The sequence below is a fragment of the Benincasa hispida genome, chromosome 6, assembly GCF_009727055.1.
Source record: "Benincasa hispida cultivar B227 chromosome 6, ASM972705v1, whole genome shotgun sequence".
In the NCBI taxonomy this organism is placed as follows: Eukaryota; Viridiplantae; Streptophyta; class Magnoliopsida; order Cucurbitales; family Cucurbitaceae; genus Benincasa; species Benincasa hispida.
This window is the reverse complement of record NC_052354.1, coordinates 46,827,259-46,849,327: the sequence shown is the minus strand read 5'-3', so window position 1 is coordinate 46,849,327 and position 22,069 is coordinate 46,827,259. Positions and strand designations below refer to the sequence as shown.

The following is a 22,069-nucleotide window of genomic DNA, read 5'->3' as shown; positions in this document are numbered from 1 at the left end:
TATCTAAGATTTTATTAATTAGGTAGAAAACTATATAAAAAGTTTATTTTACAAAACACCAGGATCCATAAAACATTAGTGTAGTGATACAAAAATGCATATGCCTATAATAGTGAGTTTGATGGTTGGCCATTTGAGCGATGTCCAGTTCTACCACCTACGCTGTGTTCTTACCTAAAAGTCTGTAAAAATAGGATGAGTATATAATATACCCAGTAAGTAGATCTCACATAGGGTAGTGACCAAATGCACAATCACATGCAACATGTCCTGAAAACATATGATTGGGACCGAAAACATATAATAACATGTGGTGGTCGGTTATGCTTCTAACGTAAATTTCTCCGCCCTGATAGAAAGATGAAGACTTAGGCGGAAATTAACCCATCTGATGATTAGCGAGTTATGCAGTCAGTAGGGCCAGAGTTGCATCCAACATCAACCATTAACATAAACGTAAGATTGGACTAGAGGGGTGCAACCATACATACCCTGTTAGTCCCTAGCATAATTTTGACATAGAATTGGGTCTAGAGGGGTGCAACCATATATGCTCTACTAGCCCTAGAAGCATAACCTTTATCTAATTAAAATTTAATATTATGAACAAACATAATGCATGGGGTCCTTTGTCGATAAACGTATTTTAAACATGTAATGCAACATAACAATAACATAATTATGCAACATATTAAAGGCACACTACCATGAAACACTTAAAGAGAGGGTGAGATAAACTACTTACCTTGATTGCGATCCTAGTTATTCCTTATTATTCCTTATGGTTTAATCAGTAGAGCTTTCCCTCTTAAATTAGAAGGAAATTTAGGCAGCACTTCTCTTGCGTTTCCTCCTTCTAACTAACAGAATTACTTCACCCTTTTCACACGATTTTTACTACTGAGTTTTGTTTGAGAATCCCTTTAACTTCCAGCCTAAAGCCTCCTATTTATAGCCGTTTCCAGCTCTTCTCTATGTAACAATTCATCCTACAAATGGCTTCTTTAAAATTACTTAGGTTTAAGAATTTCTCTTAATAAGACACCTAATTTTGGCTAACGTTTGCCCTTACGTCATCAACCTTTGTTTGTATTCCATTTTAGGGTTCTCCATGTATAATATATAAGATTGTGGCCAAATTCAACGCATAATCCACGCTTATGTCCCTCGCTCTTTCTGTTCTCAGAATCTCGCTCTCTCCAACTTTCTCACTAGTTTGGCTCTCGTGACTCTCACTCTCGCTGGTTTGGCTCTCGTGGCTCTCGTGGCTCTCGCTCTCACTCTCGTGGCTTCTGCTCTCTCCCACTATCTCACTGAGAATCTCGCTCTCTCCAATTTTCTCTCCAATCTCGCTAGTTTTCACGCGTGGGTTGCCTTCACTACTTGTGGATTCCACTTCCCCTTTTTAACTCTTTCAAATTTTAAGAGTATATGGGCAATTAATTCACCTCCAATTCTTCCAATGAGCAACGCCTAAACAAAAAGTTATTTACTGCCCTTTGTCTCCTGAATTAGCTAGCGTCCAACTTCTAATTAATCCTCCCTGATTTTGCCCCCTTATTCATTATTTTTGGATAATTAATAAATTTATTATTTTTTTTCAATTATAAATTTCCACCCGATTTTCCTATTAAGTTTATATATTTTTCATTCTTAATTATATATTTTATTTCTTTTCCTGCTTTCTAAATTAGAGTACGGGTCTTACATTTACTACCTCCTTAAATAAAATTTCGTTCTGCTTAACATTTGACATTTAATTTCCTATAGTGTATGGGTACAAATTTGGGTTGTTACATTCTTCCCCCCTTAAAAACTTTCGTCCTCGAAAGTTTTTTGGTTCTTAAACAAATAAGGGTATTTGACTTTCATCTCTTCTTCCCATTCCCATGTAGCTTCTTCTACTTGCTGATTTCTCCAGAGAACCTTCACTAAACTTATTTTCCGATTACGAAGTGACTTCTTCTCTCTTGCTAGGATGCAAACTGGAGTCTCTTCATATTCCAAGTTTTCACTTATTTATAGAGGTTCATAATTTATTACATGTGATGGGTCAAACACGTATTTTCGAAGCATCAATACATGAAAGACATTATGTATTGTAGAAAGGGTAAGTGGTAATGCTAATCGATAAGCTACTTGGCCAATACGTTTTAATATTTCAAAGGCTCCAATAAAGCGGGGGCTAAGTTTGCCTTTTCGTCCGAAACGCATAATGCCTTTCATTGGTGGTACCTTTAGAAATATGTGATCTCCTACTTTGAATTCCAACTCTTTTTTACGGTTATCAGCATAACTCTTCTGTCTACTTTGAGCTGTTCGCATTCTTTCCCGAATTAGCTTAATTGACTCTGATGTTTTCTACACCAATTCAGGCCCTAGTAGTGTTCGCTCCCCAACTTCATCCCAATGTACAGGGGATCTGCATTTCTTTCCGTATAAGGCTTCGAAGGGAGCCATACCAATTGTCGCCTGATAACTATTATTATAAGCAAATTCTATAAGATGTATCTGTGAATCCCATGCTCCAATAAAATCCAAGGCACATGACCTCAACATGTCTTCTAGGATTTGATTAACTCGTTTTGTTTGGCCATCAGTTTGTGGATAGAAGGTTGTGCTGAAATTTAGCTGTGTGTCCATTGCTTTCTGCAAACTTTTCCAGAACTTGGAGACGAAATGAGGGTCTCGATTTGAAACAATTGATACTGGGATTCCATGTAACCGGATGACCTCTTTTAAGTACATTTAAGCTAGTGCTTCCGTAGTGTGAGTAGTCTTGCATGGTAGGAAGTGGGCTGATTTGGTGAGTCGATCGACAATCACCCAAATCATGTTGTAGCCTTCAACAGTTCTCGGGAGTCCTGAGATGAAGTCCATAGAAATATGCTCCCATTTCCATTCTGGAACATTTAGAGGCTAGAGGAGTCCTTGTGTCGTTGCCATGGAGCTTTCACCTATTGACAAACCAAACATTTACTTACATAGTCGGCTATATCCTTTTTCATGTTACACCAGCAGTAATGTGCTTTCAAGTCTCGATTCATTTTGGTACTCCTAGGATGTATTGAAAAGCATGATTCATAAGCTTCCTTCAATAGTTCTTCTTGATTTCTTCATCATCTGGTACACATAGACGTCCATGATGGAGGAGTGTAGAGTTTGGGGCTGCAAAGAATTGACTAATTTCTCCATTCTCTGACTGTAGTTGTATCTTTAGGTATTTATCTATTTGTTGTGCATCAATTATCCGTTGCCTTAATGCAGGTCTTGCAATTAACTGTACTATTTGAGTTGTGAAGGTTTCTAGTATTAGTGAGATCTCAGCTCTTTCAAGGTCATCCATTATGTGTTTGGAGATGGTACTTAGGGCTGCTATATGAGTTGACTTTCTGTTAAGAGTATCAGCAACAATGTTAGCTTTTCCTGGATGATAGAGGATCTCACAGTCATAGTCTTTGACTAATTCTAACCATCTTCGTTGCCTCATATTTAACTCTTTCTGGGTAAAGAAGTACTTAAGGCTTTTATGATTCGCATAAATTTGGGATTTTTCCCCATATAAGTAATGTCTCCATATCTTTAAGGCAAAGACTACGATAGCTAACTTCAAGTCATGAACAGGATAATTTTGTTCATAAGGTTTTAGTTGTCTTGAAGCATATGCTATTACCTTTCCATGTTGCATCAATACACAACCAAGCCCCTTCTTCGATGCATCACTGTACATAGTTAAACCCCCTGATCCGTCAGGTATCGTGAGAATAAGGGCTATGGTCAACTTTTCTTTTAGTTCCTAGAAGCTTTGCTCACATGCTTGATTCTAGACAAAAGGATTATTCTTCTTGGTGAGGTTAGTTAAGGGTAATGCTATACTTGAGAAATTCTTCACAAATCGTCTATAATATCCTGCTAATCCAAGGAAGCTTCGCACTTCACTGACTGTTGTTAGGCGAGGTCACCTGCTAACTGTTTCAGTCTTAGCAGGATCCACTGAGATTCCTTCTTGCTTTATAATATGCCCTAGGTAGGCAACTTGTCATGTCCAAAACTCACTTTTGGAGAATTTGGCATACAACTTTTCATTTCTTAATATGGAAAGGACGTCCCTAATATGTTTTTCATGTTCTGCCTTAGACTTGGAATAGACCAAAATATCATCTATAAATACGATCACGAAGTTATCAAGATAGTCCTTAAAAATTCTATTCATCGAGCCATGAAGGCTGCTAGGGCATTCGTTAATCCAAAGGGCATCACAACGAATTCATAATGCCCATATCTTGTTCGGAAAGTAGTCTTGGGTATATCAGACTCCTTGATTCGTAGTTGATGATATCCAAATCGTAAGTCTATTTTGAAGAATACTGAGGCTCCTTGTAATTGGTCAAATAGGTCATCAATACGTGGAAGTGGGTACTTATTCTTTATTGTCAACTTATTCAACTCCCGATAATCTATACATAAACATATTGATCCATCCTTTTTCTTAACAAATAAGACAGGTGCTCCCCATGGAGACACGCTGGGGCGTATAAATCCTTTATTTAAAAATTCTTGTAATTGTATTTTGAGTTCTTTTAATTCCGCAGGTGCCATTCTATATGGTAATTTAGATATTGGTTCAGCTCCGGGAATTAGATCTATATAAAATTCTATTTCTCGACTAGGTGGTAAACTTTGTAGCTCTTCTGGGAATACATCTTCAAATTCTCTTATTACAGGAATGGCCTTAATTTCATCTGTTTGGTTTCGTAAATCCACTACACTTGCTAAATATGCCCAAGCCCCATAGTTGAGCAAATGTTTAGTTTTTAAGGCTGAAATTATTCTTAGGGCTGATGGTATATTAGAACTCTTAAACTTAAACTTGGTTCCTGTTGGAAAGGTGAATATGACCTCTTTATTATGGCAATCTATGCTTGCATAGTTTGCTGCTAACCAAGCCATACCTAGTATTATGTCGGAATCACTTATGTCTAGGATGATAAGGGTCACCCCTAGTTTATGTCCTGATACTGACAATTCACAGTTTTCTACTACTAAGTGGGCCAACATAGATACTCCGGCAGGAGTGGCTACGAATAGAATGTAGCCTAAGGGCTTTGATGTTAATTGAGCATGTTGTGCAAATGTTGTAGAGATGAATGAATGACTAGAGCCCGAATCAAATAAAGTGAAGGCCTAATACCCAAGGATGGGTAATGTACCTGTAACAACTGCATCTTGATCCTCTGTTTCTTGACGTGTAACAGCAAACACTCGTCCTTTATGTTGTTGGGTAACCTTGTTACTAGTAGGCTGGGTGGTCGGGGCAGTTGATACTTGGTTGATGGGCTTTGGGCAAGCCTTTGCATAGTGACCCGTCTGGCCACAGTTGAAACACACCCCTAAGTTCCGAAGACATTGCCCCTGATGGTGTTTTCCACAATTTCTACACTTAGGATATGTGAATGTTCGACTCTCTTATTGTGACTGTACGCCCTGAGTGCTTTAGGAAATCTTTGCTTGGCGTTGTGAACATTGGAAGCCTTGTTGGGTGAATTTCCTTTTTTGATTTGGCATGAATCCTCGTTCAGAATTTGAGGTTTTGACCGCAAGATCTACTTCTATGAGTAAGGCCGACTCGAGGGCAAGAGAATACTCTTTGTGTCGAAAAGCAGTAACAATGCCTCGAATGCCTTCTCTTAATCGCCAAATAAACCTTTCCACCTTCTTCTCTTCTGTGTCCACTAGTCGAGGGACAAAGTGGGACAAGTGATCAAATTTCCGTTCATACTCTGCCACCGACATGTTCTCTTAATGAAGATTAAGAAATTCCACTTCCTTTTGATATTTCACTATCAAAGGGAAATACTTGTTGTAAAAAGCCTGATTGAATTGTTACCATGAGACTGAACTTTTGATTGTTCTTTGTGTGGATTCCCACCAGAACTTTGCATCGCCTCTTAACATAAAGGTGGCACAATTTACTTTCTGTTCTTCTGGGATGTTCATATGGCGGAAAATAGTTTCTATTTCTGTTATCCAATTATTTGCTATAATTGGATCCACAGATGATCCATCAAATGTTGAAGGATTGAACTTCCTAAATTCTCGAATGATATTCAAGTCATTTGTATCGTTGGTTATTGGTGTGGTGAACGACATTGTGTTTCTATTACTCATATTTTGTATTAGTATTCGTAACGCATCTGGTGTAAGTAACACGTAAGGTGTCTGTCTATGTCCTTGATTTTGATCCCTTGTGGATTCACTTCAAGGTCTGCCTCGTCGTGTTGGAGCTCTTTGTGGTGGCATCTGGTACACACATTTTATTTTCATAATAAGGAAGCAATCTAATTTTAATTTTTTTTAACTCATATCTTATGTTTACTAAATTACTTGTTTGAAAAATTCCACTTACTAGCGTATTTGGCATAACTTTGGGCATCACTTAACAAGCCGAACCATCAAACACCCGACTCTTCTAATTAGTAGAGCCTAATTGGCTCAAATGCTCTGATACCAAACTGTAACGACCGGATCCTTACATATTATGGTCTGCCTGCTACGACATGCATACTTAGACTTTTCTATCATGAGATGAGTTTTGGCAAAAATCTCAAAAGAACATATCTAAGATTTTATTAATTAGGTAGAAAACTATATAAAAAGTTTATTTTACAAAACACCAGGATCCATAAAACATTAGTGTAGTGATACAAAAATGCATATGCCTATAATAGTGAGTTTGATGGTTGGCCATTTGAGCGATGTCCAGTTCTACCACCTACGCTGTGTTCTTACCTAAAAGTCTGTAAAAATAGGATGAGTATATAATATACCCAGTAAGTAGATCTCACATAGGGTAGTGACCAAATGCACAATCACATGCAACATGTCCTGAAAACATATGATTGGGACCGAAAACATATAATAACATGTGGTGGTCGGTTATGCTTCTAACGTAAATTTCTCTGCCCTGATAGAAAAATGAAGACTTAGGCGGAAACTAACCCATTTGATAATTAGCGGGTTATATAGTCAGTAGGGCCAGAGTCACATCCAACATCAACCGTTAATTTACGTAAGATTGGACTAGAGGGGTGCAACCATACATACCCTGTTAGTCCTTAGCATAATCTTGACATAGAATTGGGTCTAGAGGGGTGCAACTATACATGTCCTGCTAGCCCTAGAACCATAACCTTTATCTAATTAAAATTTAATCTTATGAACAAACATAATGCATGGGGTCCCTTGTCGATAAACGTATTTTAAACATGTAATGCAACATATCAATAACATAATTATGCAACATATTAAAGGCACACTACCATGAAACAATTAAAGAGAGGTGAGATAAACTACTTATCTTGACTGCGATCCTAGTTATTCCTTATTATTCCTTATGGTTTAATCAGTAGAGCTTTCCCTCTTAAATTAGAAGGAAATTTAGGCAGCACTTCCCTTGCGTTTCCTCCTTCTAACTAACAAAATTACTTCACCCTTTTCACACGATTTTTACTACTGAGTTTTGTTTGAGGATCCCTTTAATTTCCAGCCTAAAGCCTCCTATTTATAGCCGTTTCCAACTCTTCTCTATGTGACAACTCATCCTACAAATGGCTTCTTTAAAATTACTTAGGTTTAAGAATTTCTCTTAATAAGACACCTAATTTTGGCTAACGTTTGCCCTTACGTCATCAACCTTTTTTTGTATTCCATTTTAGGGTTCTCCATGTATAATCTATAAGATCGTGGCCAAATTCAACGAATAATACACGCTTCTGTCCAAATCTCGCTCTTTCTATTCTCAGAATCTCACTCTCTCCAGCTTTCTCACTGGTTTGGCTCTCGTGACTCTCACTCTCGCTCTCGCTGGTTTGGCTCTCGCTCTCGTGGCTCCCGCTCTCTCCCACTGTCTCGCTGAGAATCTCACTCTCTCCAATTTTCTCTCCAATCTCGATAGTTTTCACGTGTGGGTTGCCTTCACTGCTTGTGGATTCCACTTCCCCTTTTTAACTCTTTCAAATTTTAAGAGTATATGGGCAATTAATTCACCTCTAATTCTTCCAATGAGCAGTGCCTAAACAAAAAGTTATCTACTACCCTTTGGCTCTTGAATTAGCTAGCGTCCAACTTCTAATTAATCTTCCCTGATTCTACCCCTTTATTCATTATTTTTAGATAATTAATAAATTTCTTGTTTTTTCCAATTCTAAATTTCCACTCAATTTTCCTATTAAGTTTATATATTTTTCATTCCTAATTATATATTTTATTTGTTTTCCTGCTTTCTAAATTAGGGTTAGGGTATTACATTTACTATCTCTTTAAATAAAATTTCGTCCTGTTTAACATTTGACATTTAATTTCCTGTAGTGTATGCGTACAAATTTGGGTTGTTACAATCTAGCTGCATGTGAAGCAGCGAAAGAAATGGTATAGCTTAGGAAATTCTTAACTGATTTGGAAGTAGTTATAAATATGCATCTTCGTATCACACTCTATTATGATAACAGTGGAGCAGTTGCTAATTCAAAATAATCAAGAAGTCATAAGCGCAGGAAGCACATTGAGTGCAAGTACTATCTCATTAGGGAGATAGTACACCGAGGAGACTTGATCGTCATGCAAATCGCCAAAGAAGAAATTTTAGTTGATCCATTTACAAAGGCCCTCGGGGCTAAAGTATTCGAGGATCACCTAATCGGACTAGGACTACGAGACATATAAATCTCGGTCAAGTGGGAGAATTTGTGGGCATCTGATGCCCTAAATATTGTATTTATATTTTATTCTCTCATACTCAACTTTGTATATATGTAATCCCATTAGAGTTTCAATCAAAGTGGGAGTTTGTTGGGTTGTATGTTCTAAAACTTGCAGTTTGTAAACATTAAATATATTCTATTTTGCAATAAAGATGTTATTGAAGTATATTCAGTAAAGTTATTATTTAATATGTAAATTGGACTTGTAAAAGTCTAAATCCAATAACCTAACGAACCCCTGACTATAGCATGAATACTTGAACTTTATGTAAAGACATAAAAGTGGATTAAGTTTGAGTATATAGCCAAAACGGTCTATAAGTATAGGGATATAGCTGGATATCTTATCTTGAGGGCACTATGGATGTGGCCCACTTTGTATTTGATATAAGTGATGTGATCCTAAATTGTAGAGATATGCAAGTGGGGGCATCCTATGCAAAAGATATTTGCATAAGATCGAACCACGAATTAGTCACTTTTCATTATAACATTGCTGATAGGTTATACTAGCATGGAACAGATACAAACAGAATCAATAAGCACTCAAATTACATTTAATTTGAGTTCAAAAGCATGTTATTACAAAAAATCACAAGTGGGTTTCAGGTTCAACATACCTTTGTTGAATTCTCCCTAATCCAAGCTGCACTTCACGTTAAATCAGATTCAAATCGTTAAGTAAATTTATAAAGTTATTTTCTGGGTTTTTGAGAGGGAGAAGAAGATAAGTGCATAAACTTTTTCTTCAGCTCAATCATTTTCTAAAACTCAAAATTCAAGAGTTTATCCCCTTCTCCCATCCCATTCAACAAGCATCTTCATGCCAGCTCCAAGTTGCTAATTCAAGTGGGATTTGTGGATTGAAGTGAAGGATACACTTTTGGAGGAAAGTGGGAAATCCCCACTTAAAATCAAAAGCTTCAAAATTTCCAATTTTTCAATTAATTCCAAATTAATCAAATCCAATTTGATTTAATTTCATAATTAATTAAATTCAATTTTTCAATATTCAATTTCTCAAATTGAATTTAAAATTGGAAATTAATTTTATTTTTTAATTAAATAAATAATTTAATATCAAATATTAAATTAATCACGTACCTAATTGTAAACATGAATCCTTAATATTTAAATCAATATTTAAATATTGTAAACTTTCCAATTTCGTTTAATTTCAACAAATTAAACATCTAAGTAGAACTTATTCAAACTCAAACCCTAATTTCAATTTGAACATTTTCAAATTGAAATTCAATTTGAACAATTCAAATTGATATCATTCCAAATTCACTTAATTTATTAATTCAAGGTGTTCATGTTTTACGAGCTAGTAGAGAGACCTTATGAACCTACAGATCATAAGCTTCAACGATTTAAGATTAATTGGCTAACACTCTTTAGACCAAATTAATCAGTATTCGTTAACTATCAAGTCACACCACTATAGCTCAATAGTTGCACTCTTCTCACTATAGATATATTTGTGTCCACATGATTTAACCATAACAAGTAAGTTGACCCTTTACAGGTTGTTCGTAATAATAGTTGAGTCAATATGTTGTTTTACCCCCGATCTTACGTCTTGTTCCTTAAGTTCCTACTAATCCTCTAATGAAAAATTGGTTTGTGATCCAATCACTAAACTGTATCCATCTTGGGCCAATGACAGAGTGGAGCCTCTTGTTGAAGACCTGGATTCAGTACTTAAGAGAACAACCTTTCTCCTATTCCTAAATCGAGTAGGCTGAATTTCTTATTGTACCCTATGTCCCCAACTATCTACCTGGTCTTACCCCTGAAATAGAAGGCTTATTGAGTCAGCGCTGTTGAGCTAATCCTTACCTATGCAAATCTAAGGATAATCCTGAATAAACAAGAGTCATAGTTAGCTCAGGATTAAGATCGAGTTACTTAGGTCATCTAAGCGAAATAATCGGTCTTAAATAGTAAACAACATTATAAAGTAAGAATGACTTATTTCTTGGTCTGATCTTATACAAACTCATTGCATAGGACGCCCCCACTCCTCATGTCAATACATGAACGAATCAAGATCACTTCGTTTGTAGCACCTTTACAACAACTTGTAACTGCTAATCAAATAGTGTTATCAGAATAAAACACTCAACCTTATTCATATACTATAGACCATTCTGGCAATTTACTCGAACTTGATCCATCTTTATGTCTCTACATAAAGTTCAAGTATACATGTAATAGCCATGGATGTTAGTTTATTGGATTTAGACTTTACGAATGCAATTTAAATATTCATTAACAACTCTATCAAAGAAATGTTGAATAACATCTTTATTGATAATAAAATATGTTTAACTTTACAAACTGTAAGTTTTAGGACACACAACCCAACAGTCATTTACTGTTAAAACTGGATTCAGTTCGTGACCTAAGGTAACTCGATCTTAATCTTGAGTTGACTATGAACTCTTATTTATTCAGGATTATCCTTTAATTTGCATAGGTGAGAGTGGCTCAACATCGCTGACTCTATAAGCCTTCCATTTTAGAAGTAAGACTGGGTAGATAGTTGGGAACATAGTCCTGCAAGATGGAATTCACTCCTACCCGATTTCAGGGTTTGTAGATAGGTTGTTCCCTTAAGTATTGACTCCTAGACTTGAACAAGAGGCCCAACCCTCTCGATGGCCTGAGAAAGACTAGGTTTAGTGGTAGGGCTACAAACCAATTGTTTATTACTGGATCGGTGGAGACTTAAGGAGCAAGATGTATTATAGAGTTAAAAGGGTAACCTTATAAAAGTAACCTTATAATATAACATTTATATTTAACATGATGCATGAAATAATATTTATCCTATGGTAAGATTTATACTATATGGCATACAATATGACATATAAATATAAAACCATACATTACATGTATAATTAAATATAAAAGTAACATTTAATCAAAATTGGTATCCTAAAACATTAATTAAATTAATATAACATTTATATTAATTTAATTAATGAAACAAAAAATTAATAATTAATTATTATAAATTAATAATTAAAAAAATTAAAAAATGAAACTGCCTCCAAAACAGTCTTGAAGCCACGATCATGAACTTCCTGCTATATCACGCTTCACATCTGAAAAGTTACAATGCTTTCCGCCAGCATCGGCACGTTGGCTTTTGAGTTGTCGTAGTGTAGTGCTATGCCGCTCGCAATATTGCAACACTCTACACAGCGTTGCAACATTGCAACTGGAGCGTTGAGACGCTGAGCCCTCTGGCTTATAGTGTTAGGTGAGCGTCGCAATGCTCTAGCCTTATGCTCTAAGGCCAAATGCTTACTTTGCTTTGCCCGATCACCTAAATTGCTCTGTTCTTGCTCTGAATTTCTCAAATTGAAGTCGAAACTTGATCAAAAGCGACATGGACGTGAATATAGGCTCGATTGCAATAATAATTATGTCAAAAAACAATAGTCCCATTACAAACTAAATCAATTAAAGTAGACAAAAAATCTAAATGCCAGCTTTGAAACCATCCAATATGCAAAACCATAGAACATACATCATAATGCAGATCAAATACCCACCATAACTCTAAATTAAAGTTTGAAAATGAAAAATGAGACTCAACCTGGCTCTGATACCAATTGAAGGATATATGAATACTCGTAGCAGAAAAGATCATGTCACATTTTTATATTTTACAGAATAATGATAATAGAGGACATAAACTTGATAAACAAAACCTAATTAAGCATGCATTGCCCGGAAAATAGAGAGGAAATAGAAGATTAAGAAAAAAACTTACCCTTGAAGACCAATTCTTCGTGAATCCTCTCTGATCACGGCAAAGGTCACAAATAACGTTTCGAACTCACGAACACAGCAAGAAATCTCCAAAACCGAACACCACCACAAGGTCTTCCTCATTATTATCAAGGGTGAGAATCACTAGAGAGGAGTGAGCTTTTGGATATTAATTTTTGGGTGAGGAAGAGCTTTCTTGCTTGAGAGAAATTCACACAGAGTGCACTCCTCAAAGAATATCAGGAAAAAAGATGAAAAATTACCACTATGTAAAAAATCGTGAAACTAATTTCACATGGATTGAGAGAGATTAAAGGGGGCGAGAGAGGAAGTTATCAAAATAACTCCCTCTCACTAATTTTGAAATTCAAAATTTCAAATTAAATAAAAAAAGCTAACCAATTTTAATATATATAATTATATTAAACAAACTTTAATATAATTAAAATATACTATATGTTGTATCTCATATAAAATATAACCTATGATTTATTATATAGCATATAATATAACCTATAGTTTATTAATCTCACAAATAATCTATAGAATAAATATGAATCATATTTTAAAATTTTTATACGAATCACATTCATATAATTAATATTTGAATCATATTCAAATATTTATTTCTCTCATTAAAAATTTATATTATAATGTATAATATACATTATATTAATCATGTCTTATATAATTAATTCTCTTTATTAATTTGAACAATTCAAATTAATCCAAAATTAATTTGATTCTCACGAGTCCATATTGAGCTAATAATGGGACCTTATGGACCTATAGATTGAAGCTCTAGTGGTACTTGATTAATTAATTAAATTCTCTAATTAAATTAATCAACTTCCATTAATTACTGATAACTTTACTAAAGAACGACAACTGCACTATTCGCACTATAGATATATTTCTATGTCCATTAGATATAACCAATCAACAATGTGTTGACCCTTCATAAATTGCTCGTAAGTACAGTTAGGCCAAAATTGTCATTTTACCTCTATAGTTACATCTAACTTGTTAAGTACAATTAGTTATAGTCCAACTATCCCCTCTTGGTTTCAGGAGAGAGTGTGGTGCCACATGGGCCAGGAGAGAGTGTGACGCCACATTGTTCAAGCCCCGTAATCAGCCCTTAAAGGAGCAATTTCTCTACTTACCCTAACAGTAAGGAAGGAGTGAATTTCTTCTATGTAGCTACATTCTTAGTTCCCCAATCAGACGAATCCCCAAAATGGTTGATTTATTTCAGCGAATCTGGCCACTATCATTCATACAAATCAAGGAACATAGACAGGAGTTCACAACTCAATCAGGATTCAAATCAAATCACATATTGTCATCTTGGAGAAATATAAGTCTCTTCTAGCAACGATGTTATAAAGAGAGACTGTTCATTTTGTGGTTCGGTCTTATACAAACTCTTTGTATTGAATACTCTAGTAACATGTCTCCACATGAATGATCAGGATCAGATCATTTATAGCACTTTACAATAATTGTAACAACTACAGAGCGGGCTGTATTCATAGTGTCACTAGGATAAGGTACCCATTCTTATCCATTTACTACAGATCATTTAGGTTATCACTTAAACATGATCCATTTGTATATTTCCACATACATGTTTAAGTTACAATAGATAACCTTGGATCTTAGTTTATTGGTTTTTGGGTTAATGCAACTAAATATCGAATAAAATACCTATTATTTTATTGGATAAATAAAATGTCTATACAAATACAATTACACATTACAAGACCATGAGATTTAGGGCGTCAATTCCAATAAGATCGACATAGTTACTTAAATATTTACAACTGTTATAGTTGACAAAAAAAATTAGTCTAACTTAATACATTAATACTAACAGACCAATCCAACATCAGTCCAAATGATAATCCAAACTCTATTTTATGACTAATCCAAAAAATTTGTTTTCTCTAAACCAAAATAATAAACCTACATGTGCAGTCTAAACTCAAATATAATAATAGTCCAAATATAACCCAAATCTTCAGTCCAACTTATATTAAACAAAGAAAAAAAATTCAAACCATAGACAAAACAAAGTTCACACACTAAATCTTCCAAATTTTCAACCAAAATAGTTCAAAACTCTAGTTTTTCATGCATACATCTAAATAAAATACTAGGTCTATGGATATTCAAGGCACAATCTCATATATTGGAAAAAAAAGGGGTTACATATGGTCGGCGACGATAATGAGAATGACACATGATAGAGCGCACGACGAACGGTGGACGTGGGTGGACAACAGATTACGAGCAGTTGAAGTGGGCGGACGATCGCCTAGGAGAGAGAGGCAGAAAGGAAAGCAGAAAAGATGGGGAAGAAAGTGAAGGATAAGTTGTGAGGTAGGGATTTGGGTCCACCAACTCGTGTACCAGATACCGGGTTAGGGAGTTGTGGACCATGTCCATGATTGCTTGTTCAATGCTGCATGTGGCAGTCTGGATGCCAGATTCACATGACAAGAAGGAACTCGTGGACTCGTCCATGATTTAGGTGCATACTCAGTAATTGTGTACCGGGTCCACGATTTCACAACCCTATTTTTTATCAATTCTTTCAACCCAACCCTATTTTTGTCAATAATTATTAAAATAACATTATTCTAAAAAAGTTTGTATTTTTCTTTTGTTTTATTTTTAAATATTGGATGTTAATGGACTTCTGAATTGAGCAACTTCAAAAAAATAATAGCACTCTGGACATATTGGTTCATTTTGGTCCATGTATTTTAAAAAATATTTATTTTGGTTTTTGTACTTTGAAATAGTGATCATATTGGTCCATTCATTTTCAATTTTATTTAATTTATTGGGGATACTTTTTTAAAATGTAGAGACCAAAATGAACCAGAATTGAAAGTACAAAGGACCAAACTGAACATTTTGAGAGGACAATAACCAAAATGAACCAAAAGTAAAAATACAGGGACTAAAATGAATATTTTGAAAGTATAAGAACCAAAATGAACCAAAACCAAAAGTATAGAGTTTAGGGTTTAAACCTAAAGTAGTATTTCAACCTAAATATTACAATAAATCTTCAAGTTTAGGGTTTAATTTGAGGAGAATGAAAAGTTAGGATATAAATGTTGGCCTTTTGCCCCTTAATCTCAAATGAATTAATTTTAGTTAATTAATTAACTAATATTTTGATGATAACAAACCTACTCTTATTTCGTAAAAGTTTTAATTTTTTGAAGTGTTCATTGCGTAAAGCTCAGAATAAGGATTCCAACAAAATTTGAATCACTCAAATTGGAGTTCAAATGAATAAGATATAGCCGAAACAAACTTAACGGAAAAAATCCTGAGTTGATGACATGACAGATTCTTTTCATCAAATTGGAATAATTGAAAGATGTCACTTGGAGCAATAAAGGAGTGATACATGACATGCTTTGATTTTTGGGTTGATTTTAAAAAGAAAATGCATTTAATATTATTTTATGTCTGTGTCTAACAACTAGTTTTGGACACATGATGAGCATTTACTTTTTGTTGGGTTTTAAAATAAATAGTTTTAACCGATATACATTATTATATTATTTTTGTTTATGTCTAAAGGCTAGTTGAGTTTAAATCTCCACCATTCATATTTCTTTTACCAATATCCAATAGCCCAAAATGAATTTAATTTTCACCTACTTCTCTCTTTATTTAAACTTATTTTATTCTCCAAATTTTCAACAATAATTTCACTTCTTTTTACAATCCTCTATAATTCATTAAGTCTCCATTGTTGCTCTCTCCAAGCTTAAAAGATTTATGTATGGTGAGGACTGATTTGTTGTGAGCTCAAAATTTGTAAATTCACTCTTTTAGAATTTTTTTTTAGTGTGCTTTAATTTTCCAAACATTTTGTAAGGGTTGCTCTTAATCGCGGGGTTTCAAGAATGATTGTAATGGTTTGATCCTAATATGTGGAAATGATTGAGTTTGCTATTGAACTCACAAAAAATAGAGGTGTAGTAGTTGGGTTCTAATATGTGAAAAGAGTTGGTGAGATTCTTATTTAAAATCCCAAAAGGCGCTTGCGAAAGTGAATGTAGGTCGAGTTTGACCAAACCATTATAAAAATTATGGTGTCTTCTTCTCTAGCTCTTTTCTAATTATCTTTTCATTTGATTTTAGTTGCATGCTTTTGTTGGTTGAGATTGATTGAGTATATTATTACATAATTTTTATCAATCTTGCTATTTATGATCAATTAGGATTTTTATTAATTTTATTTAAAAATATCTAATTAGACTAAACTAGGCATATTTAACAAAAAGTTTAATTAAACCTCATCTACCCCTCTAGGGTCATCATACCGATCCTATAATAAATTGATACAATGGAAAGTTTTGGAAAAAAAAAAGTAAATGCAATATACACTTTTAGGACTAATAATTGAGTGTATATTAAAAAATTTCAAATCTAGCGAAATTTATTGAAATATTTAATCATCATAGACTCCTATTAGTGATATAATCTATCACTTATAGACTTATAAAGCCGAGTCTAAATTTTGCAATTTTTCTTTGCATGGTGCTATATAGGGGTGTGCAAAGGCCGTCGGAGTCGATTTTTTGACCAAACCGCCATCGAATCAACTATGGCCAATTTAGTTAATGTTCAAACCGACATCGACCGTTGAGGAGTGTAAATTAGAAATCGGTTTTGGTCATTTTTATTCTTTAAAGATTTTTAGGAAAATGTCAGTTTGGATTTTTTTCCAAATCGATGCCGACTGAGCCTCTCCTTATCTCTGACCTTTTTTTGTCTATCATACTTACCTTTACTATATATGTTAATATTTTGGGTGTGATAAAAACATTGTTGTTACTCGAGAAATTGGAGGAAATGACAAAATTCGGGGATCCTTTTGATTTTTGTCACACATTAAAGTTAATAAGAATTTTGGGAAAACACATGTTGCTCACATGACAAACACTTTTATAATTCTCACGTTACCTCTGGTATGGTCCGATAACAACATTTTCAAATACAGTGTAATTGTTATATCGTGTATCAATTTTAAATAGAAATACAGTTTAAATGGGAAGAGCCGGTTATGAGATTCCAACCCGAATTCAAGAGAAATAGGGCAGATTTTTCGCCCATTTTAAATATTGAATTGGCTGTTTAATATCATATTTGATTTGATATAAGTCACTTTTTCAAAATATTTAGAATGAATCAATCTCTAGTTTTTATATCTCCATTTTGATTTTAATTTATAATAGATATTTAGATTTTGCATCATCTTATTAATTTTTATTATTTTAAATTCGGATTGATATATTTGCTTCCGATTAAGATTTTACTCATTACAATATACATATTATCATCTAACAAACTATATTTCATTCGAATTTTATCCGTTTTTATACCGTTTTTAATCATGTTTTACTCATTATCATCTTATTATATTATTATACCATTAGTTGTCTTTTTTTGACAAATAAATAAAGATTCACTTTTGCAATCTTGTTGTTTTTACTATGCCTCTATAATGAGTTAGGCTTCTTATTAAGTTTTCGTTTATGGGTTCGTAGGTTTTGTAGTTGACAGAGTCATAAATAGAGTAAATTGTTGAAATTTAAATAAAAATGAAATTATGAATACATTGTAATTGTAAATAAACGAGCTCCCTTCTTGATTCCCCCCCCTCCAAATTATATTTGAATTTATATCCTATTATCAAATTATATTTTATCTAACCACTTTTTAAATTAATCACAATAAACAAAAAAAATTTGATTTTTCTCTCCGATTTATATTCGAATTTATCTTTTATTGTCAAATTTGATTTTATCTAACTTTCAATTTCTTTAAATATTTGTTGCATATTCAATTGAAATATTCTTCATTATTTTATACATATTATTATCAAATTAGTTTTTTTTCATATTTTTTTATGTTTTCATTTTTTCATATAGCAACATACAGGGGCGGATTTAATATGGACCCAAGCAGGACTTGAGCCCCCCCCCCCCCTCAACTTTATACTCTTTAAATAATATATATAAAAAAAAACTAGCATATTATCAAAACTCGAGTTCAAGCCTCACTCATTACATTTATTTTTACTAAATTATATAAAGCCATTGTCAACAAAAATTCTTATATATATAAATAAAATAAGATAACAAAAGATGTCGTCCCAAGTTACCCTGCCAAACCTAGGACATGACATGCTGGCAATAGACTTCAATTGAACTATGAAATCTATTGTCAAACTCTAAAAGCATTTTCCAAAAGAAGTAGCTAGCAAAACCTTTATATGTAAACACCGTTTGAAATAAAGTTTACTAAATCAAATTTTAGAAAAATTTTGACATAGTTTTCCATAAAAGTTTGATAAAATACACTTGCAAAAAGACTATATAACACTGCCAAATTTTGTATTCCAATCACCCACCAAATGTGTCTCACCACATGCTTAAAATCTCCACAATTCTCAAAACCAGATCAATTAAATTAAGTTCATTATAAGTTCTAAGAGTATCACCATCAACCTTTTCATCTTGTAAAGTTAGTAACCTTATTTTTCAGACTTTATGTGTCTTTTACTTCACCTTTAGAATATGTCCAACAAGTCCTAAAGGAATTATTGGATTTTATGTCCTAAAACTCGTAGTTTGTAAATTCATAAACATATTCTGTTTTATTTTTCGATAAAATTGTTATTGAAATTGTAATCTTGAATCCAATAAACTAAGGTCCTGAGGCTATTTAATGTAGACTTGAACTTTATGTGATGACATAAAACATGGATCAAGTTCAAGTATATAGCCTAAAATGGTCTATAGTATAGGGATAAGGTTGGGCGCCTTGTTCTGTGAACATTATGGATGTGGCCTACTTTGTAGTTAATACAAACGATGTGATCCTGAATCGTTCATATAGAGATATGTGAGTGAGGGCATCCTATGCAATGAGATTGTATAAGACTGGACCACGACTTAGTCACTTTTTCTTTATAACACCGTTTACTATATAAAACTGACTAATTCAAATTTGATGACCTAGGTAACTCGATCTCAATCCTAAGCTAAATATGAACTCATGTTTATTCGGGATTATCCTTAGATCTGCATGGGTGAGAGTAGCTCAACGATGCAGGCTCAATAAGCCTTCTATTTCAGGGGTAAGACCGGGTAAATAGCTGGGGACATAGGGTGCAAGACGGACTTCACTCCTACCCATCTCTAGTGGTAGTAGATAGGTTGTTCCCTTAAGCGCTGACTTCGAAATTAGAACAAGGGACCCCACCCCTCTCACTAGGCTAAGAGGGACTCGATTTGTTGGTTGGACCACAAATTAATTATTCTTTAGAGGTTCAGTGGGACTGAAGGAACAAGAACTGTTCTCGGGGGTAAAACAATATTTTGATCCAATCAAAACCACGAACAACCTGTGATAGATCGACTTACTGGTTATGGTTATATCAGACGGACAGAAATATATCTACAGTGAGGGGAGTGTAACTATGGGACTTTAGTGGAATGGCCCGTTAGTTAACAAATGTTGATTAATTAAGTTAAAGAGTTTTATCGGTTAATCTCGGATTGTTAGAGCCCATGATCTGTAGATCCATTAGGTTCCCCTGCTAGCTCATATGGATTAAACTTAGAACAGTATGTTGGAATAATTCGAATTGTTCGAATTAGGAAAAGGGATTAAAACCGTCAGGTATATGCGATATCGCTATCGGTTTTTTGTATGGCACTCTATATTCAAATGTGATTTGAATTTTGAAAATATGAATGTGGATTCATGTTCGGGAGGTCAAAATTAGTCAAGAGGGTCAAAACTGTAAAAGTCAAAGGGTTGACTTTTCGCTAGGGAAAGTCAAAGTTTGACTTTGACCAAATGGAAAAAGACCATTTTGCCCTTAACTAGAGTTAGTGGAATTATCCAACATTTTTGTTGTATAATCCCACTAACTTAAATGGACTATGTGTGAACATTATAGAATGACACATAGCCCACTTTGATTTAGTGCCTTGTGAGGTATTGATTTTTGGTGAGTTTTTACATGCATTAGATGCATGTAATTGTTTTATAAAAGGAAGTTTTATAAAACAAATTTCTTCTTCTTCTCTCTTTTAGCAAGCTGAATTTTATATATATTTTGGATTTCCATATTCTCACCAAAATTATCTTTTTCTCACATTATTCTTGAACCTCCCTTTATTCTCTTTCCATTCCTTCATTCACCGGATCCCACAACCCGGTTCTAAGTCTAGAGAATAGCAAAGAAAGTCTAGTGGTGGTCCTGTAGAGTTCGGGTCGAGTTTCAGCGAGAATAAGCTTTTTTCGGGAGCTATAAAGGTTGTACACTATCCCTTTTCGTTTACTTTTTTTTTTTTTTTTTTACTTTTGTATGCTAATTTCCTTTTAATTAGAAGCAATTAGAGTGTAATTAGATTCTTATTCTACTGCGTATCTCGTGTTTCATAATGTGGTATCAGAGCATGCTTTAATTACACTCAATTGCTTTTGGTGGGTATTTTTTCCCTTTCTTTCAAGTGTTGAATGAAATGTGAACTAAAGTGGAAATATTATGGTTTTGGCATTGATTTTCTTTAAATTTCTTGTGAAAATTTGTAATCGCTCACATGTTTATGAGCATTAATGTGTGGAAAAGGGTCTGTAAACTTGTTAGAGTCATTAGAGTTGAAATTAGATTGTAATTGCCTGGTTCTTGGAGATTGGACAGCTTCAAAAATTAAAGAAATTTTAGTTCCAGACCCGTTTCGGCCACTAGATCCGACGACCCGCCCAAGGTCCGACCTAGTTTGGAGTAGCCCCACGCGCACCAACTGTTGACGAAGTCTTCGACCTGTTTTCACCCGCCCGCTCTTGCATCCACGACCCGCGCACCGTGTGCTTTCTGTTGACCCGACCCGCCCCGCACTTCCTGACCGTGCCAGTGTGTATTGACCCTGTCTCTTATACACATCTAGATGTGTATAAGAGACAGCCTATTATGCATGTGATGTATAATGTTGTTTGATTATGTGTGCATATAGTATGCTATATAGTTTTAAAACTCCACCATAGGAAAAGCATGTGACATGCATTTGTTATATGTTATAAGTGTTATAAAATATATACTATGCATGCTTAGTTTTAATATAAGTGTTATATTAAAGCATCTTTGTTTGAAGGAAGCATGTTATAGATGAATGCTCTAGGGTTATAATTGTTATAAAATAACCTAGACTTCTAAAATCTATAATAAAGATAAGATGCATGCTCACTTAAGGTTAACCATCGAGCAATCCCAATTTTCATAGAAAATAGGTCAATATCTTGTAAAACCGAAGTTACAAGAAAACTCACCCGGCAAGATCTTGGCAAAAAGTCAGATAAAATGACTAAGGTTGAAGGTTTTTAAGTTGATGGTTCACGGAACACCTACTACCTGAAGATCGAGCCGGCGTCTGAGTTAGGTTAAACCAGTTTTATGAGCATGCATGATCGGT

General features: G+C 34.2%; 1 pseudogene; it reads right to left on the bottom strand.

The window, feature by feature from the left end:
* Window positions 1–1,848: 1,848 nt before the first annotated feature.
* On the bottom strand, window positions 1,849–5,793 carry LOC120079270 (annotated as a pseudogene).
* Window positions 5,794–22,069: the final 16,276 nt, after the last annotated feature.